This window comes from Scyliorhinus canicula, chromosome 11 (genome assembly GCF_902713615.1).
Source record: "Scyliorhinus canicula chromosome 11, sScyCan1.1, whole genome shotgun sequence".
Lineage (NCBI taxonomy): Eukaryota > Metazoa > Chordata > Chondrichthyes > Carcharhiniformes > Scyliorhinidae > Scyliorhinus > Scyliorhinus canicula.
In genome coordinates this window covers 69,794,920-69,808,745 of record NC_052156.1, presented here as the reverse complement: position 1 = coordinate 69,808,745, position 13,826 = coordinate 69,794,920, and the positions used below count along the sequence as shown (strand labels likewise).

At 43.4% G+C, this 13,826-nt stretch overlaps 1 protein-coding gene and 1 long non-coding RNA gene across 3 annotated transcripts in view; one reads left to right on the top strand and one right to left on the bottom strand.

The window, feature by feature from the left end:
- The window catches only part of lrrn1 (leucine rich repeat neuronal 1), a 41,834-nt gene that overhangs the window by 12,946 nt on the left and 15,062 nt on the right, over positions 1–13,826 (bottom strand). The gene's annotated exons all lie outside the window — the stretch shown is intronic.
- The window catches only part of LOC119973123, a 35,779-nt gene that overhangs the window by 19,806 nt on the left and 2,147 nt on the right, over positions 1–13,826 (top strand). The gene's annotated exons all lie outside the window — the stretch shown is intronic.

Sequence of the window (13,826 nt, the reverse complement as noted above, 5' to 3'; positions counted from 1 at the left end):
GAAACCTGGCACTTGCTCACTTCACGGAGGAAATGTATGTTACAGGGAGACAATGGGAGGGGAAGCTGAAATGATCACAAATAAATACAGAATGGTACAGTATAAGAACTGGTGTTCTCAATGTATTTGAAGGAAATGAGTTTGAAGCGCACAAGTCCACCATTGATCTGATATGGCAAATACTGAAAAAGAGTCAATCCAAAAAAAATAACAGCAAATGCAAGCCATTGCAAACATTTTAGTTACATAATTAATGTTTGATGACATTATATAGAATCTGCATCTCAGAACCAGGCCATTCAACCCAACTGATTCGTGCCAGTGTTCATAGTTCACATGAGCCCCTCCATCTAAGCCTACCAGAATAACTTTCCCCTCCTTTCATTAATCTTCCTTGGAGGTTAAAATGTACTGAAGCTAATTTCAATGTTAATTTTGTGTACAACGCATTGTGATGTGATAGAGTCAATAATGCTTATAAAAATGGTGAATGTTAGGCTGCATAAAATTGTTGCCAGTGTGAGCACAAGGACTACATTCAGGGAACCATGACCTATTAAACTGAATTGAACTGTTTTGAAGGCAAAACTCAAAGCAGTGTGGTTGCCAAATAAAAAAAGCTCAGTTTAATAATGTATAGTGATACATTTTCTCATGAAAAATTAACAGTTCCGCATTCAGCCTTCAATCTACCCAGGAAGACACAGTTAGTGGTGTTTTATTTCCACACTGAAAGATGGTACTGCTTCAGCAGTTGAACTTTCAGTTCATGTCATCCAGAATATAAACTGTGTCACGAGTTAAATTGCACACTTACGTGCGGCATCCAGGACCATGGTTGCAATTGAACCCAAATGTATGCCGATGCTACTGGCTGGAAGGTTTCCCAAGATAAATGAGTTTGAGCAATCTCTGCTCAATTCCTTGCGAGAACGAGCTCACAGCACTAAACTGGCACTGATGTAGAAATCTCAATCAGAAGGCCATGAGGGGCCAGATTGGGCACATTACCCTAGTCAGGTACTTTTCCCAAAACATCAGGGTTAAGACACGCTATCCTGATATGGAGACTGGCTGCCAAATTAGGAAAGAACAGTCATTTGATATGCATTAAAATGCATCCCCCTACCCATGTCAAAAATAAATCTCTTTTATTTATACTTCCATTTTGGTGCAAAGGGGAAAAACATTTTCATGGTGGAAGTTCAAAATGATGCATTGATCCCTCTCACTCAGGATTTAAACACCCCACTTAAAAATGCAACAAGAACCCACTTTAAAAAAGGTTAGAAGTTTTCACATTAACTGCAGCATTTCTCTTCAAAATACTGTTACAGCACAAAGCACTGAATATTGCTTTCATTCAGGCGCATCAGCAGGGCTGAAGGCGGTCCATCACTTACACAGATGCGTCAATGGACCGACTATACTTAGCAACACATTGTGACATTTACGCTCTTTGTATTTTCAGGGCTGTTAATCTCACGTGGCGATAACAGCAATTGTGAGGTTATACTTAAACAACAATAAATTACTTTGCAGTCTTTGAAGATGCAGTGACGGGGATTGCCTCACTTTAGACGGTGAGCCATTTCAGCCAGCTTCCATCGGAAACATTCAAATAATATCGTATTGGCGTAAATCAACCTACACAGTGTGTTGAGTTTTATGTCGCGGAGATTTGCAAAGGTGATACGTCCGTTTTTACATCTGAACAGGAGTTTATTTACATGTGATTTTTAAAATGTCTGCTCTCATGCTAACAGCTTTTTGAGTAGTTTAGCTTTTGATTCTTTGTGACCACACCCAGATTTGACTAACAACACAGAAGAGAAAAAAGTCAACAGGATACATATCAAACACCGAACAATTGAATACTACACTCAGGTTAAAGATTTCATCATTGAGTTTCTCTCTTTTCTCTTCCTCCAATGAAACTATTATAGAAAATGAATAGGCCACTTGCCAAAAGACTAATAGAAATTGCAGGCATAAACCAAGAGGGTGCATGCTAGAGCATTAAGAAACTATAAATTCCAAGAAAACAAATGTGTAATTTCATTGGTAACAGGTATTACTTGGCGCACAGAGCTACTTGTACAATTTGTGGAGCCATTCTTGAAGCTTGTGCAGCCTGCTCCTTTGAATGCTGCAAATCATTGTCTGCAACTCACTGATGGAAGATATGGAGGTAGACCTTTGGTGTGCTAAGAGGGTAGACATATCACAGAATACCTCCTCAACATTAGTCACAAGTTCTCCATCTGTTCAACAACTCAAGGGATCGAGATTTAATTTTCCTGCCAAATATAATAGCACTTCAGGTGGACAAATCTAGGTGGACAAATCTTCCTGGACCATCTGCTTCCTATAATTAGCACAGTCAACATCACATTGCTCTTCAAAATTGGTAAACAAAAATTATTTCTAGATTAAAGAATATGAAGTGAGGCATGGTCACTTTTTTTTACAAGTAAATCAAAAATAAATGCTCAGCATGGAAATATTCGACAACATTAATTTAGCTTCAGAAATCAACTTTTCAGTCCAGAATCATATGTTTTGCACATTTTATTGCACTTTATTAAGGAAGGCCATGATTTCAAACGGACACTGGGCGGAATTCTCCCCCCCCCCATGCAAGGTGGGAGAATCGCCGGGCCGCCGCACAAATCCTGCCATGCCATTCCGGCACCCGCACGCGATTTCTCCCCCCCCCCCCCCCCCCCACAAACCAGCGCGGCGAGAATCACGGCTGGCCACTTGGAGAATCGGCGTTCGCTGTTTCAAAAGGCGAGCGGCGATTCTCCAGCCTGGATGGGCCGAGCGGCCGCCCCAACACGACAGGTTCCCGCCGGCGCCGTCCACACCTGGTCGCTGCCGGCAGGAACTGCGTGGGAATGCTGGGGGGGGGCTCCGATGGGGTCTGGCCCGCAATCGGGGCCCACCAATCGGCGGGCCGACCTCTCTAAAGGAGGACCTCCTTTCCTCTGCCGCCCCGCAAGATCCATCCGCCATCTTCTATGGGTTTTGAGGAGATCCCCCCTCAATCTTCTGACCTCCAGGGAATTTAATCCGAACTGTCTCAATCTCTACTTGTACGTCAGTCCTGCCATTCCAGGGATCAGTCTGGTAAACCTTCTCAGCACTCTCTCTATTGCAAGAACTCCTTCCTCAGTTAAGGAGACCAAAACATTCATGTACGGTCTCACCAAAGCCCTGTATCAAATTGCAGCAAAACATCCGAGCTCCAGTACTCAAATCCTCTTGCGATGAAGGTTAACATACCACGTGTCTTCTTGACTGCCTGCTGCCCTGCATGCTTACCATCAGCAACTGGTGTACGGGGACACCCAGGTCTCGTTGCACATTCCCCACTCAAAGTCAAGTCCAGCTTCTCTGACTGTTCTTATACCACTTGATATTAAAAAATATATTGATCTTCATCTTGAATATAGTGAATGATTGAGCGTCCATGGCTCTCTGGAGTAGAGAATTCCAAAGATTTATTTTTTTGAGTGAAGGAATTTCACTTCCATCTCAATCCTAAATGGTTGACCCCCCAGTTAAAGACTGCAATGTCTACATTGAAACACCTCAGCCTGACAAAGCCCCCCACCTACCGCAGCATCTACCTTGTCAATTCCACTAAGCGTTTTATATACTTCAACGAGATTCTCCTCATTCTTCAAAATACTAGGGAACACATGATGTTTCATCCATCCCTGGATCGGTCTAGTAACCTTTGTTGAATTCCCTCTACATATCCTTCCTTAGTAATGGAGTCTAAAACTTGCATTTCAGAAGTGGGCTCATCAAGAAGTGGGCTCATGTAATTGCAGTAAGACTTCTTTACTTATGCACGTATCCTTTTGAAATAAAGACTAACATACCATTTGCTTCCCTAATTACTTCCAGTGCTTGCATTTCTAACTTTGTGATTTATGAAGAAGGTCACCCAGGTCTCTCAATAATTAACATTTCCTAGTCTCTCATGATTTAAAAATACTCAGCTTTTCTATTTTTCCTACCAATCTGGATAACTCTCATCATATTCCATCTGTCATGTTCTTGCCCACACACTTAACCTGCCACTATTCCTCTGTAGCTTCTGCGTTCTTCTCACACCTTACTTTCCCACCTAGTTATGTACTGTCAGCAGGCTTGGATGTTTTACACGCTGCTCCGCCATTAGAGTCCTTAATATAGATTATAAAATCACTGAGGCTCAAGCATTGATGTTTAAGGTGTCCCACTAGTTATAGTCTGTCCATCCAAAAAAAGGACCTATTTATTTCTGTTTTGTTTTCAGTTTGCTACCCCATCTGACTCCTAGTTAACATACTGCCCAATCCCACAAGCCCCAATCATAATCAAAACATTTACCTCCACTGGTTCCCCCACTATCTACCATGCTAGCTACAATCTCAAAACACGAACAGATTTGTCAAACACCATTTTGCTTTCACTAAATCAGTGCCCCGATACCACATCCCTAATACAAGTGGTGAATTCTAGCATTTTAGCCTTCTGATGCCAGGCTAACTGGCCGATTTCGCTTTCTTTTCTTGAATTGTAGGGTGATATCTGCCACCATCCAATCCACAGGAGCTATTCTGAAAGCTAGGGAATTCAGAAGATCAAAACCGATGCATTCACTATCTCTGTATCCGTCTTTTTAATACCCCAAGATGTAAGCCAACAGATAGAGGGAACTTTTCATATTCCTCATCCTCACTGGACCCCTGATTCCCCATTGTCCCCACACACAATATTATGGAAACAAAACACGTCACTGTATATACTCAAGGCTTTAATGTAAATACACTACAACTAAGTAACCACTGGATAAAAGCAAATTACTGTGGATGCTGGAATCTGAAACGAAAGGGAAAATGCTGGATAATCTCAGCAAGTCTGGCAGCATCTGTAGGGAGAGAAAAGAGCTAACGTTTCGAGTCCGATGACTCTTTGTCAGCTTTGAGTTAGACTGAGTTACTAGAGAGGTAGATTAGCAGAGTGTCGAACTCATTTAAGAACTGTGTTAATAGTTCAATAAACACGTTGAACTCATTTCATAGTCTGGAGCATCCTTTCGTAGAGACTACAAGGAAGCAGCTTGTGTTATCCGAAGTAGCACAACACAACACATGTTATGTTTGAAAGTTCCTTATTACAATTATTCCTGTTTCTTCCCAATTATTCCTGTTTCTTCCCATAAGAGATGCACATTTACACTTGTTCATCTTTACATAACTAAAAATCTTCCGCAATCGGTTTATCTCCTGCTACTTTACTCTCATTTTCTATCTCTATCAATTTCTTCGTTATTATTTGCTGCTTTCCAAAATCTTTCCAATTCTCAGGAATGCTATGCTTTTTGTCAATAATATAAGCCTGTTCCTTTTCATCTATTAGGATTGCTACTTCTTATTAAGCATTTTTTCTGTGGATTTTCATCTCTGGTCATTTATAGTTATTTTGAATTCTAAATCTCTTTAAATATTTGTTATTGCTGATCCATTGTCTCTTTTATGGTAGTTTCCCCAAGCTACCTCAGCTAATTTGCCCCTCATACCCATGTAGTTTGCTTTGTTGAGATTCATAACTCTGGATTCAGACTTAACCACATCACTCTCTCACGGTAAAATTCTAGTTGCTTTGCCCCCCGCCCCCAATAAAATGCTCCGTTACTACAAAGTTGTTAATTAAGACCACCTCATTGCACAACATGATCTAAAATAGCATGTTTCCTAACGTTCTTCAAATACTATTACTGGAACTCTGGTTTGCCTAGTCTACAAGATTAAAGTCACTGCTGATTACCATTGGGGTGATTTTGCCCCTACATTGGCAGTCACCGAGAATGGGGGCACCAGCGCAAAATACTGCGAGTTGGAGATCTCATTTGCCTTTTTCTCCACCCCCCGTGGGTGATAACAACGCTGTTGCCCAAAATGAAATGAAAATGAAAATCGCTTATTGTCACGAGTAGGCATCAATGAAGTTACTGTGAAAAGCCCCTAGTCGCCACATTCCGGCGCCTGTCCGGGGAGGCTGGTACGGGAATCGAACCGTGCTGCTGGCCTGCTTGGTCTGCTTTAAAAGCCAGCGATTTAGCCGAGTGAGCTAAACCAGCCCCTCATTAAACCAGCAGGAACCTCATTTTAATAAATTGCACTAAAATTAAATATGCTGAAAGGGTTCCTAGCCATATGTTCCCCCCTCACTAAATAGTCATACCTCACCATGATGTCACGTCTGGCGAGGTTCACAACTGCAATTTAAGAATGTGAAGCAGATATGGGGTCCACAGGGTTGGGGGGGGGGGGGGAAAGAGAAGTGATGGATTTGCCTGGGCATTGCCCTTCGGCATTGCCAGGTTAACACTGCCAACTTGACAGTGCCAGCTGTGCCAGTCTGGACCAGGGTCAGTGACAAGGATGGGCCCTCTGTGGAGCCCAATTAGGGGGTCTCTTGTTATAGGTGTGGGAGAGAAAGTTGGGAGAAAAGAAAAAAGTGGCCCGGGGGGCGGGAAGAGAAAGCGTCTGACAAAAAACTGGGGGGGGGGGGGGAAAAGAGAAAGAGTCGTTATGTTTTCGTAGCTCCACTCAAACTAATTCTACATTTCTAATCTAAAATCCTTTCACTTTACCTTCTTTATCCCATCATCATCACAGTCACCGCTCCCCCAACATGTCCATATTTTCCCCTATTTCTTCTGAAGCTCAAGGGTGGGATTCTCCATCCCACTGCACCAGGTACCAGGGGCTGGATTCTCTGTTTGGGAGACTTAAGTCCCCACGCCAGCATGAAAACGGCAGTGTTTTATGCCGGGAAAACTGGCACAAAACTGCCACCGATTCACCGTTTTGCTGGGGCCTAACAGGAAGCCAGCATAGAGTTCCCAGCTCTCGCTGCCGAAATGGCCCAGAGCATTTCCGGGTCCGTGGCTGTGCATGCATACGACGGCGGCCTGCAGCAGCCATGCCTGCTTCATGGTGGACTCAGCCCGCGACCCAGACCGCAAAAATGGTACCCTTCTTCGGCCGCTCACGCGCCCCGGACTGCCCTCCTACAGTGTCCCCAGCACCAATTAAAGCCCCCCCTGCCCGTGGATCAGCCCTCCCCCGACTGTGGCAGTGCCGGACTGAGCCGCCATGCTAAGTTCACGATAGGCGAGACCATGAGAGTCCCACGCCGCCGGGAAGTTAGCCGGTTAGGGACGGAGTATCACGGGGTGGGCCTCAGATACGTGGCGTGGCGTACTTTTCAGCGGGTGGAACATCACAAAAGCGGCACCGCCCCCGTTTTTATCATCATTGGAGATTCTCCGCCCCCTCACTAACGCAAATTCGGCGTTGGGGAACGGAGCGGAAAATCCAGCCTCTGGTGTGGCGAGCTCCCAGGATTTTCCATCTCCCCAGCCTGCCAACGGGGTTTCCCTGCCAATGGCAGCCCAACACAATTGGGAAATCACCGGGCTGCCGGCAAAATGGAGCATCCCAACAGTGGAGAATCCAGTCCCAAATATATGTAGTTCCCAACTCTGATCATTCTGAAGCCAGATCATCATCATACTCATTGATTTCTATCGGTGTTTTATTTAATGTATTTTGTTGTTAATGCTTAGCTTACAGATTGTTCCTCGAGTTATAAAATACTTTATTTTTCCCTAATGTCTCCTTAGTCACCAGTATCCTAGTTTTTTTGTCTGTCCCTTCTCCCACTCTGGCTTATTTTTACCCAATTTATTCCTCTGCTCCACAATCTTTACATTTCTCTTAATGCTTTTGAATTTAATGTTTCCAAATACTGGCCAACACCACCGCCACTCCAGCCACCCCAACCTCCCACTGCAGCTCTCCTCCAACACCCTTCCTCCTTCAATCATTTCAAACCCCATCCATTGCCCCAATTATTCAACTTGCCAGGTGTCATAACGCGCACGTGACCTACGGTGTTGGAGAAATCAGTCTCCCCGTGAGCTAAGGGGCGGGAGCCAGAGGACATTTACGATTGAGATCTTTATAAAGTCAGTCAGATATGCAACTGACAGAGCAGACTCAGCTGAGATCTGATGATAGTTGTAAACATATTGCTTTGCAATAAACCAAGTTTTATTTTGACCAACTTGGTTTGGACTCTTTGTGGCCTAGTAAACCAGGCCAGTGGGTCCAGCCAGTTTAATTGGAGGCCATATCAGGGGAACAGTTCCTTCTTTCCTCAGCAGTGGTGCTAATTCCCCATGAATCAAAGACCCAACCTTCAACACCACTTACTCATTAGCCTTCTAACCCTTTTGTCCCTAACCAATTGGTACTTCACTCAGGCAGCAACAGATATCTCTGTGGAGTTTTGCATTTTAATTTAGACTAGCTCCTCAAACTGTTTCAACAGAACCTCATTCCTCGTTCTGGATCACTAGTTCCCACACAGACCTGGATCCTCCCCCTCCCACTCCAATTCTTAGAAGGAAGCTCTTCTTGGCATTCTGACCAATATTTATTCCTCAAGCAACATCACATTATACCTGGGAACACCATCACCTGAAAATTCCCCTCCAAATCACTCACCACCATCACTGACTTGGAAATTGATCGCTGTTACTGTCACTGGGTCAAAATCCTGGAACTCCTTCGCCGACAGTACTGTGCGTGTAACTACACCACATGGCCTGCAGCAGTTCAAGAAGCCAGGTTACCACCACCTTCTCAAGGACAATTAGGGATGGGCAACAAATGCTGGCTCAGCCAGCGTAGTCCACATCCCATAAAAATTTATATTTAAAAACCCAAAACATATTTTCCAAACTCATTATCACCTTGCTATGTGCAAACTGGCTATTTTATACCCCACTTTACAACATTTAGTACACTTTACTGCCAGGTTTTTAAACTTCTTAAAATGTAATTTGGGATATCCTGAATAGCACTGTTTTTCTTTCCATACAGATGACACATTTTCTCCAAGTCCCTCAATAAATACTGTTGTCCTAGCTTTATTCTTTCAGAAAGAAAAATAAACTTGCAATTATGTAGCATCTATAAACATGCACAATGAAATGAAGCTCAGTTAATGAACTGTCAGCTCAACTTCAAATTGCATGTTTCTTGACACCGAGTCACACACTTGCTAATTCAAAGAGGAGGCTGCATCCTGGAATTTTACAGTTTTTTTGAATAAATTTAGAGTACCCAATTATTTATTTATTTATTTAAATGAAGGAGCAATTTAGCGTAGCCAATCCACCTAACCTGCAATTCTTTGGGTCATGGGGGTGAAACACGCGTAGACGTGGGGAGAATGTGCAAACTCCACACGGACAGTGACCCAGGGCCGGGATTCGAACCCAGGTCCTCAGCGCCGCAGTCCCAGTGCTAACCACTGCACCACATACCGCCCCCACTGGAATTTTACAGTTTAATAATTTGAAACAGAATCAATATGCTGCTAGCGATTTGGTGATAATACAGAGGAGGGCTGTATGGTTCTTGGTACTGGCTTACATTTATTTCTAGACTATAGTGAAGTATGGGCTAAACAGTGGAGGAGCAGTTGGGTAATTATTGAAGGCCACTCGACACAAGTTCCACTACTTTTCTCAATGGTTCCAATTCCTTTTGTACCAACCTCCATCTACAAAGAACAAAGAAAAGTACAGCACAGGAACAGACCCTTCGGCCCTCCAAGCCTGCGCCGACCATTCTGCCTGTCTAAGCTAAATTCTTTTACACTTCCTGGGTCAGTATTCCTCTATTCCCATCCTATTCATGTATTGTCAAGGTGCCCCTTAAATCTCCATAATCTAGGTCATTTTACCAGATCCTCCTTCCTCTCTAATTCACTCAATTAGGAGTCAGTGCTCATCATCACCATTTGCACATTACTTTCCTTAAATTTCCGTGGAAAGCAAAAGTTGAAAAATCTTGCGGATTTAGTTTTGAAAATCAGGTATGACAGCAACTGCTACAACTGTACAAATTTTACCAGCGAGATCTGATTTGAACCAAGTGGTGGTGTGTTACATTTCACTCAGAGCCTGAGCCGTGGAGGCAATATGGATAGAGATAGAGAAATACAGCACAGAACAGGCCCTTCGGCCCACGATGTTGCGCCGAACTTTTGTCCTAGGTTAATCATAGAATTTTGGACAACCTCACACTTGTCAGGGTTAAACTCCATCTGCCACTTCTCAGCCCAGCTCTGCATTCTATCTATGTCTCTTTGAAGCCGACAACAGCCCTCCTCACTATCCACAACTCCACCAATCTTCGTATCATCTGCAAATTTACTGACCCACCCTTCAACTCCCTCATCCAAGTCGTTAATAAAAATCACAAACAGCAGAGGACCCAGAACTGATCCCTGCGGTACGCCACTGAAAAATTGACTTTTTATGTGCTCAATATAGTCTATAATCTGGAGTTATGGATAGTGATGATCAAGGCTTAAATGCTCTTTCCATCACATGGCTGACCAGGAATTTCTCCTGCTCGGTGTACATTGTCAATGTATCAGCAGAATTACATTGTTGAGCTAATTGCATTATTAAAGACAGGTAGTGGTTATTGGCTCAACCCCCAAGAGTATAAATGGACACAGCTGCTACAGTTGCAGTGGGATTTTATATGGACTTTGTATCTTAGCCAGCTGAGTTGAAAGCAGAATAAACTTGCTGATGGTAAAGACAAGCTGCTGTATTACTCCATGTTAATATCATACATGGCATCGATGTAATCATTATGGGATTCATGTGGCTTGGAAGTCAATAAGTCAGGTGATTCCTTTCTTTCCCCCCCCCCCTCCCCTCCCCCGAGATACACTAATCAGCAAAGCAAAAAGTTTCAGGAGCAGCAAGCTCGTTAACTTGTTCTTTTATATGTAATTAAAATATTGATACTCCGAATAGGTGTTTTATCATAAGGCATCAACACATGGTGGTAGCACATTTAAAAATCTTTATTAGTTTGGTGGACAGTTCAGCAGCTGGCACAGTTTGGAAAATTACATGTGCATTCACCATGCCAATGTGAGGTGCTGTATCATAACCTCAGTTTCTTGAAATCCGCAATGTGAATCCGGTGGAGATTCAAGCCTGGAAATGCTACTGCTTGGTGATGAAACTTGATCAGGAGCTGGACAGAATGCAAGTGTCACCACTGCTCACAACAATAGGCGCAGAGGTATACTCCACATGGTCACTCTGTCCCATGGTTGCAGACAGGAGCCATTGCTGGCAACATTTTCTCAGTACTACCAACCACCCAAGATCACTCCTTTACACAGAGATGTAAATTTAACAGGGGAAATGCAGGATACCAGTGAAATCCACAGCCAGTATTGGTACAACACTTAAAATTTGCTGAATGGTGCGAGTGTGACACTACTGCCAGAAGGCTGAGAAGAGGCTGGCTTGTATTTGGAATTGTGATAGCAAGGGTGTGAGAGAGAGGCTGCTTTGAGAGTCTAATCTAACCTCATTGACGATGGAGAAAAGACAACTTGTCACGGGACTGAAAGCAAGGTGGAGCAGCATAAAGTTATCTGGAGCTGAATGGACAGTGTGTGCGCGATACTTAAAAGTAAAGAAAACCACGAGACACAGTAATGCAAGTTTTGTATCAAAACAAAAGAATCCCCAAAGATCCGTCACTATTGGAACAGAGAACAAACAGAATTTCCAGAAGAAAGAGTGTAGTGCATATCTTTTTATTAAAACAGTAGAAAATATATACAAGGCCAAACGGTACAAACACTAATTTTGTGTTGGAGAAACAGGGTACCCTCCCCTCAGTACCAATGTACAGGGAGGAGGGTGGGGGGGGGGGGGGGGGGAATACTCTGATTATTAAACAGTTCACACCACATTGCAAAATCCGAGAATCCTGTTATACTGCTCTCGCTACTGCCCTATTGTGGAGGTGTAAATAACGTTATTTCAATATTGTCTGCCTGCAGCTGAGGATGTGTTAGTTTTACTCCTTGCAATACACATTAACAAGCAATTTGGGAAGGTGTGCAACAAGTAGAGAGTGAACAGCCATTTCAAAGCAAAATATTACAAATAAGAATTGCCTGCACACAGATGGATAACTAGACCAAGCAATTAAGAATCAATGAGATCAGTCCTATTGGCTTTGATGATTCAGTGTTTTACACTCAAGCTGGAGCCAGGCAACTATCTAAGATTTACAATAGACACAGGTTCACAAGGAAACATAATTCCACTTCATGCATTACTAAAAGGCAAAAGATTAAGCTTGCACAGGCGGAACCACTAAAATCAGCAATTCTAGCTTATGGCAGAACAAGTCTTCCCATTGCAAACATGAATTCTAGTCAAATATAGTGATAATACTTTGTCAGCATGGCTGTACCATATCTACTGGTTAGCAAAGCCTGGCTGAATAAGCAATCAGCAAATTGATTAATAAAACTCCATCTACTGGAATAATGGTATCTGTGATTAATGACAGATGCCACAAAACAAGGGCTGTAAATACCTATAGTGTGCAGTAATCGAGTAGGATAAGCTGAGGGCAAATATCAAATCAGACTGAACAACACCAACTGCTTCCGTGCCAGGTACCAGTAGCTTTAAGGCAAGATTGTTCAAAGTGTGGGCTGCAACCCGTGGGAGGCCCATGAGCGGGTGTCGGGATAAATCGGTGGCGGTGTTCTCACGGTGGTTCTGATAGCAGGGGAAGCGCCCAATGGCCGTTACTGCATTTTTATTGAGAATGGCAGCCGCTGCCGCCTTTTAAAAAAAGAAGGAAATGGGGCTGTGCGCAGTCTTCTGGCCATAAATGGCAGCAGTGAGCAGGTCATGCGCCCTTCATGTACACTTATCACTTGACGTCAAGTGCCCTGTATGGACATTCTTTTGGTGCCAAATCTCCAGAGGAGAACTTTTTCCATTTTCTACTGGCAAGAAAGGTAAGAGGACAATAAAGATGAATAATTTTCTTACAGGAAAGAGACACCCGGAGACACAAATAGGCAGTGTACCTACTGGACAGGATCTCATATCTGAATCTGGAGAGAGCTGCGAAGAAGTGTTCAGGGAAAGATACAGCAGTGCTAGTGTTATCTCTGCATAGAGCTCCAGGGCCTCTGACTAACAGCCTACAAAGAAGAAACTTCACTTGGGAACAAAGCAGTATAAAGATGCTTTCTTGACGTATGGTTTTGTCAATAGTGCCAATGCAAATAAGGATGGAAAGCCAATGTGTGCTATATTCAGGGTAGTATTGGCAAATGAGAAGAGTAGTTTCAGATTTTTAAAGAGAAGTGGTGGGTGAAACATTTCTTTTGAGGTGGAGGTCCCAGAGTCAGTTATTAACTTACAGCTGACTCCAAATGAAAAGACTATGCTGCTGTACCTTGCTCGTGACAGCACATTAAAAACAGGCCAAAAGCCCATGAGTTTGTCAGCATTCTGGAATAGCACCTCCCAGGAGTATCCAGAGAAATTTGTGGCTGTTGTCCTTACTTGTGACAGCACATTAAAATGTCAGCATTCTGTAATAGAATCTCCCAAGATTATCCAGAGAACTTTGTGTCTGTTGTCCTTCACGACAACCTCCATGTGAGAGGTTGCATTTTCCTTTCTCACAAAGATGATGTCTGAAGCCCGTGCCTGATATTGCCCTCTCCCCTCCTGTGAACCTGATTGGATTGAGATCATGAGGACCAAGCAGGCTCCCCTTTCAGATTAAAAGGTAGGCGAATGTGCATGGGTTGCACAGGTCGCTGGTTGGCAAAAGTGAGCCCGGAAAAAAAGTTTGAAAAACATTGCTTGGAGAGATAATTGAAGGAAAGCC